A 13,291-nucleotide genomic window follows, 5' to 3' on the forward strand; every position below is an offset into this window, starting at 1 on the left:
GACCCCAAAAAAAAAAAAAAAAAAAAAAAGAATAGTATTATGAGAAGCATTTCACGAAAGCATTACATTTGCTGGAAATGGGAATAGAGTCAGGAAAGGCTTTCCTGAAAAAAAAAAAAAAGTATTTCAACTGAGATCTGAAGAATGAGAAAAAGAAACTCAGAATGGAAGGAGCAGTGCTCCAGACGGAAGGATGTGAGCAAACAGAGCCCGGCTTGCATGGGCAGCAGAGAAAAGGCCAGTTTTCTCCAAAATAGAGAAGCAGCAGGAGGTTGGTGCAAGATGAGGAGAGGAAGGTAGGGGCTAGGCATTTGGAGTCTTGCGGGATATGACAAGGATACTAATAGTGGAGGAAAGGGCAATGGCAGCAAGGTTCTAAAGAGTGCCTGAGTGGAGAGGCGGAAGGCTGGGAGGGACAGCTGTGCAATTCACATGAGCAGATTTGCATTTCTGAAAGTTAACTCTAGGTAGAGTATCTGGCATATTGGATTCACGCAGACCAGTTAGGAAGCTCTTGTTACAATGCAGCCCAAAGATGATGGACAATTAGAATAGAACAGTGGCAGGTGTTGCAAATGGATATATTGAAAATGTTTAAAATGCAGTTGAACTTACTGAGAGATAAATGAGTGGTTAGAGAGACTGAGCAGTCCAGGCTAGACTTCCAGCTGGGCGGACCTCAGCATCACTCATTCAGAAGAGAAGCATGGATTAGAACTACCCACATGGCAGGCAATGTGGAATAGAGGAATCCTAAAGAGTTCTGAGCAATATGCATTTATTCATATCCAGACATTTTTCACAGACTCACCCACAGGCATTGAAGAAAAGGAAAAGCATTATGAAAATCTGGTGACCTATGTCCACTGCAGTCATACAATGGATATAAAGAGAAATGTTCAGTTTCTAGATTCTCAACAGCAGATTCACTAACTGCCCTGAAACTAAGGTTTAAGCAAACGGGATTTCTCTGATTCCTCTGAGAACTTAGGATTTTGTTTTTCCCTCTCCAATACTTTATTCATTTTTCTTGGGACAGAAGAACATGTTAGAGATGCCAGCAACTACATTCCCATACAAAAGCATTCCCTCATTTTAAAGATGAGAAAACTGAGGCTCAGGGAGCAGATAACACAGATCCAAGGCCACATAGCATCATTCTGCGTTACAATTCCACTGAATTGCTAGGGATCATGCAACTCAGTGACAGGGTGTGTGAAGAATGTTCTTTATATTTTCCTTACTATTCATTCCAGGGCCAAGGCACCCCTATGAATCAATTATAGTACACGCAAACACTGACATGCACATGAGATACTTTCCTGAATGACTTCTTGCTTCCTTATTGGGTATGTAGATTCAGTAAGGCCGTGAATATAAGCCAATACCGAATCCAATATCCCATGACGTAACTTACTCAAAAACATTATATTCTGTTCTCCAAACTATGATTATCCTTTTTGTTTTGATTATAAATAATAACTATTGTATTTTACTTAAGGTCAAAACTCATGTCAAAAGAAAGATTTTGTTCAGTTCATCTGTGTTTTGTTGTGTGTGTGTGTGTGTGTGTGTGTGTGTGTGTGTGTGTGTGTATCAATTTCACTTCAGGAAATTTAAATATTTATGCATGATTAGGAATAGAACCTTGCATAGATTATGGATATTGGGTGATCTAGGAATAGACTCACACACAGAACTAAATACGATCTTGCTTGCACACTAATCTTGAAGAGTCTGTGAAATTAAAAAATAAAAACTGTGCATCAGGAAAATGGCACATATTACACCATACAACTTTAGGGTTTCCCTCAAAGAGTTGGAAGGACAAAAGCTGGATACTCAGATGACAAGACCTACTCTGCATCTTTGCAGAGAGAGTTTGGTATAGAGCAGGGCATTGGTTCAGGCTTGGGATAGCAGTTAGACTTTCTGGATTATAACTCTGGTTATTTATGCCCAAGCTGCATGGCTTAAGGTAAAATGCTTAAAGTCTCTGAACTTAAGTTTCCTCTCCATAAAAGGGGAATAATAATTGTACCTACTTTGTAGTGGCATTGTGAGAATTAAATGAATAAATGTAGTGAAGAGTTCAGTGTTGTTCCTGGCATAAATGTTAGCTATGCTGAGGTTGATGGTGAAAATATGCAATTAGAAGTTGGGAAATACTGGAAGGTCTAGTAAATGCTCCACAGACAGGATAATTTGTGACCATGCTATTGGAAAATAAGATTTCTTCATATGTCTGGGCCAAGGAAAACCAGGTTTGTAATGGTATTCTGCATAATACTTAGACTACATCTGCAAAGAATATATAATTTCTATTTACGCAGAAATTGTTCTGTATGCCTCTCCCTTTAGGTTCTGGTTTACTATTCAATTGATTAGCCTCAGAAAAAAAAATATAATGAAATATGCGTAATGCATATATTACAACTATGCACATATATTATGTATATATGTATTTAAACTTTTTTCATTAGGATCATGAACATGAGGGGATGTTCATTCACATTAGGAAAATTGGCATAAGAGAACTCATTTTATATTAGGTACTGCAAAACACTACTTGGAATATTTAGGTAGCAGAACAGTTTATTGGAAATTATGTGGACTTTCTAACCAGAAAGAAAAAAGAGAAGAAAGCCAAGCCAAATTCCAGGATTTGTTCTGCTTTCTGAGGAAAGTTATTTAACCCCTGTAACCTTCTGTTACCTCATCTTAAAAACTAGGGTCCTATTACCTATCTTACAATTTTTGAAATAGATGATAAAATAGATGACATATATCAAATGCTAGGTATTCAAGAGGAGCTTAAACAGTGTCAGTATCTAACTCAGTGGAGTAAATACACAACATACGTGATGCGAAACCACTTGTCTTTGCTTTTCAGTGAACTAATTAACAGTTCAATTTTAGAACATAGATAAAGTGAAAGATCTCCAAACTGGGAGTCAGGAGCCCTAGATTTTAATTTCAGCTCTGAGCTTTTGTGGTTCCAAGCAACTATCAACCTCATTGAATAGAAAGAATATGGCACAAAACAGAGCTCTCCACCGTCAGGAGATCTGTTTATGGCTCACTGTCCCTTTTACATTTTCAGCATCATGCATTTTAATTAGGAGCACTTACGACGACCTGGCTGCCCTCTCTACCTGCCACATAGAAGTGAATGTTAGTATGTTGCAGAATACAGTTGTCCCTGTTGAAAAGAAACAAACAGATCTCAGAAAATGGACTGATATTCACAGAATGAGTTAAAAGCCCAGGGGATTACACCCCCATGTCAGTGGCTCAGTTTCCCCATGCAATATTGATAAAAGTGGTCAGTGTAACCATATAAGTCTTCCTTATGTACCAGTTATACTGTACATATGTTATTTTACAGATGTAGACATTTATATTTAGAGAAGTAAAGATATTTTACCTAAGAAATGAAGATTAAAACCCAAGTGCCCCTTGGGCTTCCCTGGTGGCACAGTGGTTGAGAGTCCGCCTGCCGATGCAGGGGCCGCGGGTTCATGCCCTGGTCCGGGAGGATCCCACATGCCGCGGAGTGGCTGGGCCCGTGAGCCATGGCTGCTGAGCCTGCGCGTCCAGAGCTTGTGCTCCGCGGCGGGAGAGGCCACAACAGTGAGAGGCCTGCGTACCGCAAAAAAAAAACAACCAAGTGCCCCTGTAACTTGGTTTGATGAAGTTTCCTCTTCAACAAATTGTACTTGTTGTTTTGGTGGCCACATCATCTAAATGATGAGGAAAATCTCTCTGAACAAAAAAGGAAAAATAAAAGAACCCAAAGAAAACCACACCACGGAGGTAAAGAAAGAAGGAGGGAAGGAAGGAAATAAAAAAGAAGAAAAGGAAGAAAGAAAGAAGGAAAGAATGAATACAGAAGCCAAAAAAGAAAAAAAAGAAACTATCGCAGAAGAGCTGTGAGCCAAAAGGAAAGTGACAATGCAGAGAGACAAGGAAGCAAGGGGGTTTGCTTGTATGCATGTAAAAACCGTACCGTTTCCTTCAAGGAGTACGTATTAGTGTCTCTTTTGATCAGTAAGTCAATGTTTTAACTGTGTTACCACTGCCTTCCTTGTGGCTTTTAATAATTGTTGAAATAGAAGTGTTTTTGAAGACATGCTCTTCTCACTTGACTGATTATTTAATCCACCTGAAGCTGTCTGTCTGTCTGTAGGATGAGGTGTTCACACAGATTGAAAGCCAAGAAAGCTCAGAGTGGTGCTGACATCTTAGAGCAAATTAACTTACATAATGGCCCTGCCAATCCACCCTCCCTTCAAATTCAATTTTGTTGGTTTATGCTAAACTTGATCAGTCTCTCATTGGGTTTGCTTTCTTTCCCATGCATCAGTCAGTTATTCCAGCTTTCCTGAACTCCTACTAAGTGCTACACATGGATGAGTGCCGTAATGAGTATAAGGAGAATTTCCACCACCCACAAGACATATTCAGATCTTAAGGACTGGATGTTTGTGTCCCACCAGTATTCCTATGCTGAAGCCCTGATTCCCAATGTGATGGTGTTTGTAGATGGGACCTTTGAGAGGCCATAGATGAGGTACGAAGGTAGTGCCCTCATGATGGGATTACTGTCTTTAAACAAAAAGGAAGAAACGTGTCTGCATCCATAAAAGGCCAGGTGAGTACACAGTGAAACAGGGACCATATGCAAGCCAAGAAGAAAGCTCTCACCAAGAACTGAAACTTCCAGCACCTTGATCATGGGGTTTCCAGCCTCTAGAACTGTGAGAAAATAAACATCTAGTTTTTAAGTCACCTGGCCTATGGTATTTTGTTATAGTGGCTTGAACTAAGACAATAAGTGACTTAGGCAAAAAGGTAGGTGGGAATACAATAATCAGGGAACCAGAATGCAAAAAATAAAGATTTTCTAGGTGCTGTAGACCTGTGCTACTTCAGGATAGAGGCGGTGATTCCCCTTGAGTTGAGGAAATCAAGGAAGCTTCATAGAGGAAGTGAACTGGCAGGATTCCGAAAGGTGAGCCTGGTGAAGCAGGCTATCTCAAGCCGAAGGAAGCATGTACGCTTATTTGGCAAAGGAACTTAATTGAATTGTCCAATTCTGAATGATTTTTCATGTCTAGCTTAAGTGTCACCCTGAGATAAATCTTAAAAATGAGTCCATGCTCAGCCGTGATCAATTAGATGTGTCTGCCATGCTTACCGGATTGAAGAGGTATCTGTGTCAACTGCCATATTCAAGGAATTAAAAGAATCTACTGAGCCAAAGCACTAAGTTTGGAGTTGGGATGAGGGGAAGTTTTACAGAGGAGGTAAAAGAGATTGGTTAGTAAAGGGAGATAAAAAGGGCTGTTGATGTCAGGGTGAGGAAATTTTACGCTGTAAGAAAATTATATACATATATTTAATACTCACTATAGTATGTGTGAAAATCTAGTGGGACAAACTTCATTTGACTTAAGCCCATAGCTATTCCATCCATACATGACTGTCAGTCCTTTATCATTTCCCCAGTATTAACAATTCTTCAATACATTTTATTTTCTTTACTACAAATTGCCTTGTGTGTAGCCCATACTTGGTTAAATAATGTGTCCCTGATTTCACAGATTTTTTGGCAGATGTGATGGGACAGACATGGTTGAGAGATTGCGGAGGGGCAGAGATAGCAAAGGCTTCTTATAAGAGCTGCCTTGTCATCTAGCTGTATCTTGGAGGTCAGGCAGGATTTCTGTATGTATAAACTGCAAAGGAGAGTGAAGAGGAAATTCTAGGCTAAAGAAGTGAGCAGTTGTTTGGAGAAAGGAAAGACGATGGTGCTGCTATGTGCCTGCCTGATAGTATGCGGTTGCATGTTACAGTTGAATTGTACCCTTGGAATTGTAGATAAATCCACGGATGCCTCGGATCCCATCACTGTGGTGCATTCGGTAACCAGTTATAAGTACCTGCTATTTGCTAAGCGCTAAAGGAGGCCCCATTAAAACATAGTAAAAGTAATAATAATTTGTAAATTTCACAGCACCTGTCCTGGAGCCTATAGCTCCAAAAAAGAAACTCATTATATAATCAGAGATAGCAAGTCCAAAATGTATAGTCAAATAAAAAGCATATTTTTTTACAATATTATAATTTTTAATGTGATTTTAAAAAATATTTTTAATGGATCTTTATTGGAATATAATGGCGTCACTATACTGTGTTAGTTTCCGTTGCACAACAAAGAGAATCAGCCATATGCATACATATGTGCCCATATCCCCTCCCTCTTGAGCCTCCCTCCCACCCTCCCTATCCCACCCCTCTAGGTCATCACAAAGCATCGAGCCGCTCTCCCTGTGCTATGCTGCTGCTTCCCACCAGCCAACTATTTTACATTTGGTAGTGTATGTATGTTGATGCTACTCTCACTTCGCCCCAGCTTCACCCTCCCACCCCATGTCCTCAAGTCCATTTTCTGTGTCTACCTCTTTATTCCTGCCCTGCAACTAGGTTCATTAGTACCATTTTTTTTTTTTTTTAGATTCCATATGTAAAAAGCATATTTTCACAATGCTTTCACCCCGTTTTTCTTGCCTGGACCACTACGGTATAATATAATGGCTAAGGGTAGGATCTCTGAAGCCATACTAGCTGTGTGACCATGAGCAAGTTACTTCACATCTCTGTACCCTGCACTTCTGATCTGTGAAATTAAGAATAATAAGATTACCTATGTCTTAGGGATTTATGGGAAGTTAATGAATTAAAAGCATTTAGAAGAGTGCTATTTTATGTTTGCTGTTGTTTTGCTAATATTGCAATTACTCTTAACTGGTATTCCTTGTTCCCATTGCCTGTTATCCAATCTACCCTTACACTACTTCCAGAGCTCTGTTTATACAGGCTATCATAGAGGTGATATATCTATACCCACTGGATATTTTTCAACATGAGGTAGGCTTGGTCGATTAATGCCCAAGTTTCTCAGTCTAACAGATAAGGCCCCATGAGCTGGTGGATTTAACTTTCTAGGCGCAAAACCATGACTCTCACCTTATAATCTCATGTAGTCTATGCTCCAGCCATGCTTGACTACTTGTCAGTGAGTTTAAGTGACTCCCAAGGTTAGAAGGTCACAAGGATATTCAGAGAGGTTAAGTGATATTTCCAAGGATACTCCCTGACTCCTAAGCCTGCACTGTTTCCACCCATCCATTCTGCTGCAGCTCTCGAGAGCTGTCCTTGTACCAAGCATGTGTATTCACATCGTCTCTGCTACTTGACTGAGCTTTTGAGGACATCTTTTCTCATTCATCTCCGAATTATCTGCACCCGGTACTAAGTAGGGTAACAACATGAGAATTATTGCATGCTTGATGAAACTGGCTAGTCATGTACACGTAGTCATACACGCACTTGTTTCTACATTAATAAGACACCGACTTCTAGTGGGTTAATCAAACAAACTAAATACTCTTCCTGCTAAGCACTCACGTAATGCCTTAGCCGTTAATGAGAAATACTCACGGCAGAATTCTAAAGGAAACGCAAGTCAGATGAGGATGTCTGCTGCTGAGGGGGGTTTTAGCCCCCACACAGAGAGCATGGACTCTCGCCTCTCTATTTGTAAAATCATTACAGAAAGATGACAGGTAACGTGTTAGAGTCAATATTTCAGCAAAATAGGAAGAGTTCTACTGCCTTGTTTCTTGCTTTTGATCTCACATGTTAACAAAAGATCATAACACTGTGTGTGTGTGCAGTCAACCAGTTTTGTGACATATATTTCATATTATTAGATTTTTACTACAACCCAATGAGAAAGATGAGACAGTTTATTTCTCCCAAACTACTGATGAAGAGCCTGAGGTTCAGGGAGGTTAAACCAGGGGTAGTGGAGGTGGTTAGTGCAGAAGAAGAAAAAAAAAAAAGAGGTGAAAGCTGTGTATACATATCAAAGTGACATTGACAAAAGACCACCAGAATAAATTAGCACTCCCATCCTGACTGACTCATTCGGCAGGAACAAATTCACGGGGTAGGTAGAAAAGAGAGCAGGAGGGTCATGGTACAATTTATCAAGAAATGGCTACCAGAACCTCTTTTTTAAAAGACAGACACATCAAACCAACAATAGAGCAATACGGGCATACCTCAGAGTTATTGCGAGTTCTGTTCCAGAACACCTCAGTAAATGTCACAATAAAACAAGTCACACAATTTTTTTTAATTCCCTGGTGTATATAAAGTTTATGTTTACACTATATATAGTCTATTAAGTGTGCAATAGCATTATGTCTAATAAAAAACAATGTACATACCTTAATTTAAAAACACTTTATTACCAAATAATGCCAAAGCAGGCTTGATGCAAACCTTCAATTTTTAAAAAACGCAGTATCTGTGAAGCACATAAAGCAAAGTACAATAAAACGAGGTACGCCTGTAGCTATTTTACTTTTAAAAGTCCCATACCTCGTAAGTAATAAGGCCTAGAACATGTCCCAGATTTTCTGACTCCAATCTTGTGAAATCCTAAAATGATTTCTAGATTGTACACTTCCCTTCTGGCCCTTAAAAGAGATGTGTGGTTTAAATATCCCCAAAGGCGTTCCCAAAACCCCAAGGACTTGGGCACACCATGCAAGCTCAAGGATCAAAGGGGACCAGACATGTTTAGTGTTTATTTTCTTCTGTATTTTTTTCCAATCTCTCTTTCTCTTTTTGTCTCGCGCTAGTCAGTAATTCAAACAAAAGAAGAACATAAATGGTACTTCAGTATTAAGTCCTGGGAGACTTAAGTGATTTATATTCTCTTTCTTCAGCAATACTTGCTGTAAATCTACTGAAGGTAATATTTAGAGGACATGGATATTTTGCCACAATTTCACCTCTTAATCCTTAGAGCATTTCCTAGATATCTATCAGCGGTTCATAGAGACTTTAACACTTTATGAGCAATATGTTCACTTCCCTTTACAATGGCAAGGAAAAAAAAAAAATAAACTCTCATTGAAGAAGTCTGCAGTGTCTCCCCAAATGAAATTGGGTGATAAACCAAATAAAATAGGCACCAAAAAATGGAAGTATGTTTTCATTTGTTTTCACTCGCTCTGCTCCAAATCTGTATGCTGGGAAGATTTATTTGATTTATTTAGTTGAGTCTTTCCTGAACAAAATAAACTGCAGTGCAATTTTCATCAACCCATGTCAAGGATGTTAACTGAAGATGATGATTATTGTTTCTAAGTATTAGTGGGGGAAGCAGGGAGAGATACAATAGTATAATACTGTTTGTACCTGAAGACTAAAAGGGTTTCTGCAAAGCCCACTGGAAGAGGTTATACTGTTTCAATTCTTTGTAACTCCCAGACTTGACATTTATATTTTTAAGAGTTGATTTTATAGGAAATCAAAATAGAGGAATTTGCAACTTTTGGTACCGAATAGAAACCTTAAGCTCAGGAATAATACTTTAAATGTGTATGCTTCCAAGTTTAAGGGAACTTGATAATGGTACTTTGAAAGGATGCTGATTTAATACAGATTTTTTTTCACCACAAGCTGAAGTCATTTATATAGTTCCGTGTTGGTTCTTTTTTTTTTTTAAATGTCTGCACACCGTCTGTGTGATATAATTTTTTAATCAACTCACTTCTTTAACAACAGAAATATTTGTTTTAAAAGGGAATTTTATATCCATACCTAAAAATAAGAAAATTACTTTCACTCTCCATAAATACAAGGAAAACTTAGAAATAAAATGAATGGATGCAAAACAACGTTCTTACATTCTAACAAGGCACTTGGGGTCTGCTTAAGGCTCTGAGCCTGAGGCCAGCATTCTGCTGGTTAGAGAGATCACCACTGGCAGGGAACTGAAATGTTCTCTTTTAATGTACTCAGAGGATTAAAAGAGAATTGGAAAGCAAGTAACTCTCCCGCCATGTGATTCCATGGTGTTTATTTTTTCACGTTTGTGTCCCATCAGAGATCACCACGGCGGTGCACCACCTGCACTATGACAAATGCTGGGGTCTCCTAACAAGTTTGGGCTGGACAGTCAGAGGTGGAATTCCTTTCCGAGTCTCACATACTTTAACTGAGGAATGCATTTCTGCATCACCTGCATCTCTGAACGGCTGTGAGCGTTAAATGGGATAACATTCTATAAAAACACCAGTACCTGCTGGTTGCTCAATTATTTCTAGTTACAAATTTTGTCCTTTCATTCTCTTCTACAAACATGAAGTCTCCATATATTCCAAACACCTGTCCTCACTGTTTGCCTATCCTACCTTCTTACAGAAATTTTAACCTGTGTCATTCACCCCTCATTTTTGCTCCAACACTGTGATGCTTTCTGAGGAAGTCACATCCAACATTCTGACAGACTCCACAAGTATATCTGCCTGTTCTATTGAAAGCTATATTGGCAAAACAGGTAGACAGATAAATGAAAAAAAATATACCAATAATAAAATACAGATTAACCACACCTGGGTAGGGGAAAGTGGAAAGATTTTGAGAGCAATAAGATTCTGCTCATAAATGAGACTTTGAAATCACATCATTTGAGTGTAAGGTCTGGGGGAAAGATAAGTTCCTCTTCTTAAGGCAAAAACAACTTTAAAGTTCCATTAGGTTCTTTTAAAAAGCCTCTTGAACATCAAATATCTTTTCCAAACACTTCATTCATTTAAGTGTAAATTAATCAGAAATGCATGGATTCCATCTCCTTTAGAGTACACATGGATTGGTACATCCAGATGCAAAATGCCTTTCCTGTTTTCTGTCACTTCAAAATTTGAACAGGTGCTTTAGGTGCTCAAGACTGACAGAAAAGTGCTAAGCCTTGCCCTTGACGCTTGTGAAGCATGAGAAGTGGTGATGTTTCTTTGGTCCTCTCTGTGAATACTAGAGGAACATACTTTCTTAGAATTTTTGACAGAGGAGATGTAATTAATAAGCAGTGTGACCTTGACAATCTTTATTGTAGCATGGCACAGCAGAAAAAGCCAAATGTGTTCAAAGATCTCCGATTGGTTTCCCGGATTCAACTCTGACTAGATGTTTCCGGTCTCCTCATCTGAAAAATGGGGGTTCTGGACAGGATCGATTTATCTTGCAGTTTGCTGTGGGGTAGATATGAGATGATAAATCAACAAAAATTTATGGAGCATCACTTCTGTGCTACTGGGGATTCAAAGATAAATGAACAGAATACTTCCCTCTGGTCTTTAAGGAAACATCTAGCTCTGGAGAAAGAAGGCACTCTGGGAATCTGTTGAAGAGCTCTATCTTTGGAATGGGGTGACATGCATGAGAGTCTAAAGGCTACAGAGAGACAGTGCACTCTGCCTGAGGGGTCCCTTTCTTTCTGAATGGAAACTCGCTTTGTAAACACTCAGGTATCATATTATGAAGCACTAAGGAGCAGATGGATCCATATTAATACTCAGTGTCATTATAATTATTATCACTGCTAGTATTAACTACTACTATTATGCAAATCACCATTTGGGATCTGAATTGTTTCCTGATGGTCCCGCTTAATTGTGTCAGTTGGATGGATTTTTTTTTTTTTTTTCCAGTTCAGCCTTTTAGTCTATCTTCACTGTTTTATTTCTGCTCTAGGAGATTGAGTTTCCTGGTTTTGTTTCTTTTCACTTTGTTTTGTGATCCTTTTTCTCCCTCTCTCTTTTCCAGTGAAATTTGTTATCCTCATCGAGCTCCCCACACCAATCTGCTGGGCCATCTGATTTTTCTAACTCCAAATCTGGGTCTGTTTCTAGCCAACTGTTAACAATAATCCCATAGTTATCTTTGCAGTCATATTCACTTGTTTATTATCTTAAATAATACAATTCATGAACATCAACTATGCATTAGGCTTTGGGCTAGGTTGAGGATACATAGATATGGATAATATAGTCTCTGATTTTCAAGGAGTTCAGAATCAATCTAGTGAGGGTGGCAGGCAAATAAGCATAAAATGACAGGCCAGTGTGTTCAGCCTCATACTGCAAATATATGCAAGGAGCAGCAGAGGTACGTAAGTGGGGACTTGAGGGAAGACTTAAGAGTATAAGTGATACCTGTGCTCCATCTGGGAAGTTAAGATGGCCACTATTCACGGAGAGGTATCCTAAGAGAGGAAGAATGCCACTTCTCTATGCTCAGGGTCTGTTCAACAAGCAGATGCTAATTGTATCCCCAGAGTACAGAGCCAAGCCTAGTGACATTTCCAAGGAGTGTCTCCGTTGGGCTTAAGCTCCTCTACAATTACCAGCAGCACCATAACAATGCATTTCCAAAAAGACAGTCTATCTGAAAAAACAATGTTCTTGCTATGCAAATTCAGGTTCTAGGCAAGACCCCAGAGGAGTCACTGTCTTATTTAGCCCCAAGCCAGGCATTTCTGTCCAGATTTCTTCCCCTGAGACCTACTCATTTATAAGGCTGGTTAAACTCTAGTCTCCAAGACCCATGTCTTCAAGATAATTGGATAAATGAAAAATCTCCAGCAGAGTTCATCGGTAGGGAAATGAGTATGGGGCTTACCTACTGTTTGCAGGGTGCTTCTCCTCTGAAGCCCTCAGCTGGCCAAGGACTCACCTATCAAATGTTCTGAACATAAGTACGAAACCTAGTGGCCAGTCGTTTTCCCTGTCTGTAAATTCTAACACGCTCCTGATTGAAAACTGATACCAGTGCCCTTTTCACCGGAGAAGTAGGAGAGCTTATCTTCCATAAGGACCTTGACCCTAACCCTTTCCTTTCTCTCATTTATGCCTTGAGATCCCATTATTTCTTCTTTAGGTCATTAAACGCAAAATATTAATCCATATTTTTTTACCAGATCATAAGACTGAAGCAGGCCTCCTTCTAACATTAGCTGCCTTTAGTGTCTTAGTAATCAAAGTGGAGTGGGGAGGAAGATACAGTAAGAAAAAAAAAAACAATTTTAATTCTCAGGAAGAAATGCAGTTGTGTGTGCAGGGTATAAATTGTTTAGAAGATGATGGTTTGGGGAAAACTGAAGGCTTGTTTGCTTGGAGCTCAGATGTGTGGAAAACAGTGGATGATACCATTTAAAGGGCTGATTGGGGTCTGACTGAATGCCCTATGTAGCCAGGATACAGAATTACACAATCCCTGCAGCCTAGCTATAGGGATCTCAGAAGAATCTGTGTTCTGGCCGTCTGCTTTTTGTAGGTAGGTATCCATGGGCTCACTTAAGAGGAAACTAACATATATACTAAAAACTAGACATTTTTGTCTTTCATTGCATCCTTTAATCCGACAACCC

Source organism: Lipotes vexillifer, unplaced genomic scaffold (genome assembly GCF_000442215.2).
Source record: "Lipotes vexillifer unplaced genomic scaffold, Lipotes_vexillifer_v1.1 scaffold827, whole genome shotgun sequence".
In the NCBI taxonomy this organism is placed as follows: domain Eukaryota; kingdom Metazoa; phylum Chordata; class Mammalia; order Artiodactyla; family Lipotidae; genus Lipotes; species Lipotes vexillifer.